Source organism: Bidens hawaiensis, unplaced genomic scaffold, assembly GCF_021521415.1.
Source record: "Bidens hawaiensis isolate Kalapana, Puna unplaced genomic scaffold, B.hawaiensis_p1.1 tig00000599_1, whole genome shotgun sequence".
Lineage (NCBI taxonomy): Eukaryota > Viridiplantae > Streptophyta > Magnoliopsida > Asterales > Asteraceae > Bidens > Bidens hawaiensis.
In genome coordinates, this window is record NW_027491036.1 from 3,779,508 (window position 1) to 3,790,072 (window position 10,565).

Genomic DNA, 10,565 nt, shown 5'->3' on the forward strand with positions numbered 1-10,565 from the left:
AGAGTTGAATTTCTTTTTGGGGTTGTAGGTTCACCAGTCTGATTCAGGTCTTTTAGTTCATCAGACCAAGTATGTGAATGATGTCTTGAGCCGATTCAAGATAACTACCGGAAAAGTCCCACAATTCCTCTTCCCGTGGGTCATAATTTGTCATCGGACGAATTGAAGGATACTGTTGATCCGACCCTATATTGTGCGATGATTGGTTCTTTTATGTATTTAACTGCATCTCGCCCTGATATTATTTTTGTTGTTTGCTTGTGTTCTAGGTATCAATCGAGTCCCCAAGTGACTCATCTGGCGTCTGTTAAGCGTATTTTCCACTATCTGAGTGGTAATCCTGATATCCGATTATGGTATCCCAAGGATGATAGTTTTGATATTACTGCTTATACAGATTCGGACTATGAAGGGTGCAAGATTAACTTCAAGTCTACCATGACAGGATGCCATTTCTTAAGAAACCAGCTTGCTTCCTGGTAGTGTAAGAAGCAGACAATGGTCTCCACTTCAACCGCCACCGAATATGTGGTAGCCTTGAGTTGCTGTTCACAGGTTTTGTGGATCCAACAACATCTATGGGGATTATATTTTGAAGTTTCTTACTACTCTCATATTTATTAATAATTTTGCTGTTCACAGGCTTTGTAATGTCTACAGACAGAATTTGAATATGTAATTTTTTGACTCGTGAATATGTAAATTTGATTTTGATTTGATATGTAATTTGACCAAGTGTATGTAACCTTAAGAGGTGTTTTGGGTCAGCTGAGGTGTTCCAATCTAGGGGGAGATTGTTGAGTCAAAGATTTGACCTAAAAGAAGTATAGGGAAGATTGGAATCTTCTCGACCTCCTCAGAAATCGCTAAGTATAGAACCGAGCACACGTGGACGTCCGAGCAGGGTTTTACTTGGCCAAGCATGATATTTTGCCTATCGGGCAAAGTTAACTTCTTGAAGTCTTCTTAAGTGCAAATCCGAGCAGGGTTCACTTCATCTAGCAAAGGTGTTCTTCTAGCCGAGCACAGTTTGCTTACTAGCAAACCCTTGGCTAAACCAAGCTTTTGAAGCCAGATACTTGGAAGATCTAGCAAGGTATTCATTAATAAAAGAGTGGTCCGAGCATGCTTGATGAAAGTTAATAAAGAATTATCTTAAGGACATATCGGGCAAGGTTCAACTCCGAGCAAGCTAAAGTATTACCAGCACACCTTGCTTTGCTAATAAGTTATTCTCTAGCAAAGAGTTGAAAGGACCTCTGAAGAACAAGTTTGCTCGTAGGACCATATCGAGCAAAGTTTGCTATGGTCAAGAAGATTGAAGTCAGCTAGGTGAGTATTTTCTTAGGATAATACTTTAAGTAAAGTCTACCCGGAGAACTGTTCCCAAGCACACTTCAAGGTTACCAGGTCTACTCGTAAAGGACAAAAGGCACGAAGCCTACTCGGAGAAGACAAATATCATAAAGTCTACCCGGAAGACCTGTTTTTACACTTAGTATAGTTTTGGATATGTAATTTGATTATGTACCAATCATTAGGGTTTCTTGAAGGAATGACAGCTGTCAGGAGGTGGCAGGCCTATAAATAGAATATTTTAGGGCACGCCTCCTATGGACGATTCGCCACTTTACACTTTCCAGACCTAATCGAATATTCTTGATTGAGTGTGATGGTTGTCCTAGGTTATTACTGAAAATACATTCCTTACAAGAAACCCTAATCGATTTACATTTGTATGAATCATTTCTATAAATGGAAATCTTTTGAGTTATTGTTTGTGTCTGTTACATTTATTAACCTCTTTAGCAACAAACTTGTTTGTTTCTGATTCCGCCGTTAACAAACATTAATCTTACCCAAATTAGCAACCCATCATTAAACTTCTTGTCAACACATTTATTGTGTGGGTTATGACTTGATTGTGAGTGTGAGGGATCTATATCCAGGACCGACAATCTTCATCTATCGTTCAATTGATGGTACTATAACAACAGAACAGGCGAGGCAGTCATCGTGTTAGGAAAGGGACTGACGACTAATTTTATATGATTCATAGATCCAATGTGGCTCGTTAATTTATCTGAGACCGGCAACGATGTGTAATTCGAGAACAAGATCCTGTTTGAAAGGCAAGAAGATTATGATCGAGCTATGCAATTCTGACACATCGTATGGGTGTGTCATGTGTTCGGGATTCATAGTTGTCGAGATTGGAAGACCAAAAGATTCAAGTAAAGTAAAGACAAAGAGCTGTTAAGATTCGGTTAAACCATAATTGCACAAACCATACTTAGGCATTTCCAATGATCCCCAAACTTTACCAGTGATCTTACCATCACATATTAAACTCCAAAACCAAGTTTCATAATTTTTCAATATGTTTAGCTATTTTTCCCAAATAAACGCTCATAAAAGGGAATAAATTCACCAAATATTCTACATTTATCGAAAAATTACCAAATTTGAACAGGGACTCATTTATATGATCCCTAATGTCCCTGCAAATTTTCACAAGCTAAAAACAAGCACGTCACAACCTAATGCTAAACAACCCCTAAACAAGTGTTACGGGTTTACCTTGTCAGTTCTCGATGAGTTTTGCTTGCTTAAACGACTCTCCGGGTCTCGGGTTGCAAACTCAGTGTATCTACATATCATATAACATCACACCAAGAATAAATCATCCATGTGACAGCCTTGATAATTAGGGTTTCGGTTTTGGGTTCAAACCGAACTTTCAAACCGTAAAAACGTTGTATTCATGTTCTAATCCGCGTTTTTGACCAAAAAAGTATATGTTCCTGGTTTGTAAACATGTTTAACATCAAAACATGATTTTACTTGATTTTTATGATTTTTGGATGGTTAAACATGTTTAAAACTAATCAAGGATTAATTTTTCATGGTTAAACTATGTTAATCATGGTTAAAAATCAAGGAAAATCACTATTTACCTTAGGGTTTTGATGAAGCTTGATGAAGAAGAACAGAAAAGGTAAGTTTTCTCTGAAAAATTGGGTACAAAATATCTCAAAATATTCTTTTATATAAAAGATACTAGAAGGGGGGTGGGCTGTCCCCTTTGCGACCGCAAGTCTATAAGGGCCCATTGGGCCTCTTTTTGGCTCAATGGTGCCTCGGTTTTCGTGCCACGCGTAAAATTCGTTCCAAAATTTAGTTCGGGTTCGGTTTTTCGCAAGAAAACTAGTTCGAGTGCGAAAACCAGCGCGAAAACGAGTGTTTTTTAGCATAGTTTTGTAAAATAAGAAAAACGTACTGACTCGTTGTAAATTTCCAAAATATTTTCGCGGATTGCTTAAGACATGTCATATAAGTGTTTTATAAATCTTTTTCGGCTTAACGGATGCTACAATGCTCGTTTTGATATTAACGATTGCGTTTAAGCTTATAGCGTATCGATAAACGAAACCTTTTTCGTTTAAAGAGTTTTAAACGTACTGGGGCCTAAATATCAATATTTTAGCCTCTATAACATATATATAACTCGTATATGACCCCTCAGTATGTATACGGGTCATAATTAGTATCGGTCGGTTACTTGTTTAAGCACTACGAATTAACCGATTTATCGTTTACTTGTTACGTAATGAATATAGTTTACCTCGTTTTGTCACGAATGTTACAGTTTTTTTGTCACTTTCTCCTTTCCCTTGCGTTTCCATTGAGCTTAATACGGGCTAGCTGCCTCAACCTCAACTCGTCTAGAATCACCCCCATTTCCACCATCTCCTCCATCATCATTACCACCATCGTTCCCATCTGGTCCTTCTTCACATTCAGAATCTGAGTCGTCATGGATCCAACGATTATCAGAAGGACACTCAAATCCTGGATTTGCCAATTGACCAATCAAATGCTTGGTCCTTGTACGATCTTCTGGTTTTTGACCATGATAAGTTTTCATCATCTTCATGGTATCAGCATTCATGTGTTCCAACTTTAACACATCATTCTCTAAAGTCTGATCAATCACCAAATCAGGATTAAATGTTGAATAATTAATTGCATGAAGCGTGGATACATGAGGAACTTGCTTTGATGATTCTTGATCAAGCAGTTCTCCTTCAGATGATAAAATATAAGTTCAGAAAAATTGAACGGCTTGTTCAATATTAGAGCAACAAATGTGGATTGAAGCATAATCCGACATTCATCGTATCCACCCGTGCGTTCTCCAAGGCAATGTATCAAGATATGTAGTAAATACTTGTACGAAGCACACAAGTACGCCTTCTTATATTGGGAACGATCAAGGTCTCCCGAATAAAATAATCTCCGAAATAAGCCTTGTTTCAACATCTTGTCGAATTCACATGGTATGTCCATGTTGTCAACAAACTGTAGCACACGACGTATAACACCAGGAGATATTGTGATCGTCTTCTTATTGACCTCAACAACTATATTATTCTCCAATTCCACGTATCTTACCGTGATCCAAAATGGATGAACAACACTGAAATGGACAAGAACATCGACAATTATGGAATAGTATATCCTGGAGCAGCGTAGAAATGTAATAACATCGCCAAATATGTCCTGGTCAACAAAATTCTCTTGCACAAAAGCACATATATTGTGCTTTTTGTCAAATGGCAGTACGAGAGCAGCTGGAGCCTGTTGTTGCTATACAGGCTGTTGTTCTGGAACAACTGGTTATGGATTGACAATAGGTGCATCTTGAATTATCTCTTCAGCCATTACTATAAAAACACAAACCCAAGGATCAGTATTATGAATAATTAAAATAAAAATTCAATTTATAATTAAATATGTTGAATCTTGTTGAAATAATTACAAGTGTCATTCGTCATTTCATTCGTTATAACGAATGAGGTTATTCGTGATAACGAATGCCATGATTCGTTACGATTATATTGACGAATGAAAAACTAACGAATAAGTGATAACGAAATGAAATCGAGTGACGGTTCATTCGTTGTCAAATCATACGAATGGGTTTATTCGTTAGATAAGCTTTAACGAATGGGTCAACGAATGGTCCTCAGACACGAATGAGTGTCTATTCGTTGTCCATAATGAATAACCACAAAAATTAGCAACTTTGACCTCTAACTGTCAAACTCAAAATTAAGAAAGAACACTGACGGTCAAAACTGCTCAAATCACAATTAACACATGTATGACGATGAATCGGTGTAATACGAGCATCAATGAACTCGTATGATCATCGAAACACAAGCCCAAACAACCATTAAGATTAAATACATTATTAAGGTAACTTTTGTTCAAAATTCAGACCTGGTTAAAGAACTGACTAATTAACCCATCAAATGGTCATGAATTTTGACGAAAAGCATTGCGTTAGTATCAGTTTTACCTTTTGTATCATAATTACCAAACAAAACTGTATTTTGTGATGGTCGAAGATCTTGAGAAATTTTGGCAAGGGTTTGTTTTGTAATGTGAAATAATCGAGGTGAACGAATGGGTTGATTCGTTCACATATTGTTCCTTATATAAGACAATATTTGCACGCATTCCCAGACAAACGAATAGACCCATTTGTTAATTCAAAATTAACGAATGGTCCATATTCGTTGGTTCATTCGTTAACCCCGTTAACGAAAGAATCAATAAGTTAAATCCCATAACGAATCAAATCAGATCTTCATTCGTTATCAATACTGATGACAAATTGGGTCATACGTTATTAGTGTAGCGGAAGCGATTAGCGATAACGAACAGGTTTATTCGTTATCCAAATGAACCCACATTCGTTATTAGTATCAATAATGAATAGATTCTAATCGTTATGAATCCACATAACGAATAGCAGATAAATAATAATTTTAAAATGGAAAGTTTTCATTTTAAATTTCAAGAAATTAAATAATGCATCGAAACCCGTGTCCAGATGAACTTTACCTTAAAATTCTTACCACTCGGAGTAAGATGCAATACCTTAACGTGCTTTGCGTTCAAAACATATAAGTTAAAACCAATTAATTTAAGTCAATTAAATAAATGAATTAAGTAATAAAGGGAAAATCATTTTGGTATTTTCTTTTTCAAATATGTACCTTTTTAGCTCAAAAATCGATAATAAAGTAGAAAACAAAAAATAGAAGAACAATATATATATATATATATATTAATAGTGAGCACATAAAATAAAACCAAATATGAAAACTATTCTACGAAAACAATACATATTTTTGAGAGTTGAGTAGAGAATCATATTGACAAAATCGCCCTTCCATCGCAGTTTTATATTTCAGCATTATTATGACGGGTGTTAAGTTGGTCATTGATATTGTTGTCCATTTAAATCTTATGACAAACCTTCGAGTATTTTTGTGATACGATTTAATTTTCAATTAGGGCACAGAATATCAGAAACTATCAGCCTCTAATCTCGGTTCAGGCTTAGTTTGACTTTTACCATATCACCCCAACTTGACTTAAACCATTATGTTGCTGATCAAAATAAAGATTTTATAGATTTATACACTAAACAATCTTAGCTCATGATCCCCACTACAAGGTATACCCTCATTATCCAGCGATACACCAAGCTTCCTTTAGTGTGAATGAGTATGCACTAGTACATCTGTAGGCTTACATACATTGTATCCCCTGGGGTTCGTTTCTTACTTGTACTAAGATGCGCACAAGGAAGGACCAATGTATGACTAACAACGGATTTTGATCAAGTCAGTAACGAATTTGTACGATGTACAGTAGTGATCAAGTTTAATGAATTTGGATTTGCTCTAAAAGCTTTTGAAATATTCATGTTTATGAATAGCCAGATAATTAAGCCGCATAAAGACTCAGTGTGTCCGGAAACCGGATGCATCCCATCAATACAGGATTTGAGGCCATACAACCATACACCATTGAAGCGTTAACCGTAAACTAAATGCATTTTATTGTGAATTTTTGTTTTTGGTGATCAGACATACATAAGGCTTGAGTATGATAGGCTATTATCTGCCTTTATTACCGAGACTAACACCTCGTTCAATTTGGCAGTTCTTTATGTTTATATCACATACTTTACCTTAACAGTTTGTTTAATGCCTATCAATGCAGCAATGCAGTTAAGCACACAGCCTTTAAGCTTATTTCTTTTTGGATATGGGATCGACTAGATGATCAATGTACTATCATTTTCTCTTTTTGCTTCAAAACTCATTGTTGAGGAGCATTTAAATTCAGTGGTCCCAGTCACTTTTAGTTTATAGATAAATGGCCATCCTATATACCTACAAGTAGATAATAGGACCAAACCTGCATACATGTTCCACAAACTTAATTAACCGACATAATTTTCAGCAAAAGAATTAATTAATAACACACATCAGTCGCCCCAGTTACTTTCCATTTTCATGTAAATGGCTATCCCGAATATCTAAAAGTAAATATCAAGACCATACATATACAAGTATATATGTCCCTTAAATTTGAGTAACTAGCATAATTTTAAGCGAAAGAATGCAAAAGTATTTTTGAAATTTTTGGGTTTTTTTCTCTATACATACTGAAATCACAATATTTTTGTATTTAAATTTTTTAATGTTTTTGGATTTTCTCTATACTCAACAGAAATCACAATATTTTTGTATTTTTCCATTTTCTCCCCCAAAACCCAAAACCATAAATAATCAAATCAAAATAAACAAAACAAAACAAAAATTATTATCCAAGCTTAAGGATATCATCAAGAGTTTTCAATCCGTTTAAATCAAGTAAAAAGTTAAAGCGCGTTTTGTCAAAAGCTTTGGTAAACAGATCAGCTTTTTGAAAATCCGTGTGCACTTTTTCAAGATCAATCAATTTCTTTTCAAAACTATCACGGATAAAATGTCTTAGAGTGGTGCACGGGGTTCTTGGTAATACTAATAGCAACAGAGTTATCAATAAAAATGGGAGCAGTAAGAAACTTCAAACCGTAATCCCGCAAGTGTTGCTGGATCCAAAGAACCGGTGAACAACAACTCGAGGCTGCAACATACTCTGCTTCTGCGGTTGAAGTGGAGACCGTTGTCTGCTTCTTACACTTCCAAGAAACAAGTCGGTTTCCTAGAAATTGACAACCCATTATAGTAGATTTGAAATTGATCTTGCATCCTCCATAGTCATAATCGGAAAATGCAGTGAGTTCAAAGCTATTGTCCTTGGGATACCATAACATGGTGTTAGGATTACCCCTCAGATAGTGAAGTATACGTTTAACCGCCACTAGATGAATCACTCGGGGACTCAATTGATATCTGGCACATAAACAAACAGCAAACATGATATCAGGATGAGAAGTAGTTAAATAAATTAAAAAGCCAATAATTGCTCGGTAAAGGGTTGGATCAACGGTATCCACCAATTCCTCCGGTGGCAAATTGTGACCCACGGGAAGAGGTATCGAAGGGATTTTTTTGACAGTTATCTTGAATCTAGTCAAGACATCGTTCACATATTTTGTCTGACGAAAAAAAATCCCAGCATCAGACTGATGAACCTGCAACCCTAAAAAAAATCCATTTCCCCCATCGAGCTCATTTCAAATTTCTTTTGCATCGACTTCTCAAACTCCTTACATAGCTTGTCGTTTGTAGAATCAAATATGATTTTATCGACATATATCTGGACGAGAAGCAAATTATCACAGCATTCTTATAAAAGAGAGTACAATCCATATTTCCTCATTTGAAGCCATTTTCGGTTACATGGTCAGCAAGTGTGCCTTACCAAGATCTCAGGGCTTGGTGTAGACTATATAGAGCCTTGTTCAATCGGTAAACACAGTCTGGATAATCTGGATCTTCAAACTAGGAGGCTGCAACTCAAATACCTCTTCATGAAGTTCCCCATTGAGAAACGCACTCTTGACATCCATTTGATAAACCTTAATATTCTTGTAAGCTGCATAGGCCAAAAATATTCGTATGGCCTCCAATCGAGCAACTGGAGCATATACTTCTGTGTGGTCTATGCCTTCTAGCTGATGAAACCCCTGCACAACCAAACGTTATTTATTTATGTTGATGACCCCACGATCATCCTTCTTGCATTTAAATACCCATTTGGTTGGAATAGGCTTCTTAACTCTAGCAGGCTTGTCAATGAGATCCCAAACACCCTGTCGATTAAATTGTTGCAAGTCTTTTTGCAATGCCTCTACCCATGAAGAATCCTCAAGCGCTATACGAACACTAGTTGGTTCCATCTGAGACAGAAAGCAAGTGTATTTTGAGAGATTCATGATTCCAGATGAGTGTATATCGGCATACGCACAAAATACATTAACATCACTTGAAGTAGCAATCTGATGACGTGTTTGCATACCAACATCAAGATCACCAATGATGTTGTCTTAGGGATGACACGTGTGAATCCTAAGTGTCGGATTCTCATGCACAACAACATTATCAGTTAGATTAGTCATATTATCTTCAACATCATGATATGATTCACCAATCTCATGACTTTCAAGAAATGGAATTGAAGAAGAATCAACAAAATGACCATCATCTGATGAAATAGAGATAACATCAGACGTTTAAGGAAGATCATCTTATGTAACATCATCCTAATTAGAAACTGAAGACCTTGGTGTTAAACATTGATCTTCTAAGTAAGCACGCACCAAGTCTTCATCAGGTTGATCAACTATTGGAGTAAACGAATTAAATAAACTTTCATAGACGAACATCCAATCAGGACCATTGCCAACGGGAGGTGTAGTGTATCGTTGACAATCAACTTGGTACCATTCTTCAACACAACCCGAAGTAAAATTGAACATTCGTTTCTTAGGTGTCGCATAACCCAAGAAATATGTAACACCCCGTAACCGCAGCGAAAGCGTACACGGGATGCAACAGACACATCTGATATCAACAGCATTGCTTATAAAGAAAACACCACTACATTAATTTAAACGAATTACATTGTTCCGAGTTTCGTTACCATCTAGGTGTTATCACATAAGTTTTACCGATAGTACATTAACATATTTAATGCAAAATATAGATCCTTAATCTTCCACAAAATAGCACACATCATCAAGCACGTATCACTCATTCCAATTTGGGTGTACCTACAAAGCATGTAAAGAAAACGGGTCAACTACGAATAGTTGGTGAGTTTCATTAATTTAAATAAACCATAACAAATCATTATAATAATCATAAATAAGCGATGTAATTATGCTGAGCCCACAAGTGAAAACTCTGTTAACCCCGAAACCTATCAAATAACCCCTGGGGACACTGTTAACCCAGAACATTTCCAATAACCTCTGGGGACACTGTTAACCCAGAAACACATTTAAGAACCTCTGGGGACACTGTTAACCCAGAGCACTGTTTCGGGCCTTACAATATTAGTAACTCAGACAATTTCCATCTTAACACATTACCGTATGATTCCCGTACAATAAACATTATATAAATACATACATTTCCATGCGATCAGCATGTACTTAAACATTTTGATAGAAACATGCTTTCCGCCCCGGGAAAATATTTAAAACAGTTCAAAAAAGGGGCTCGTGAAACTCACCTTTTTTGGTGAGC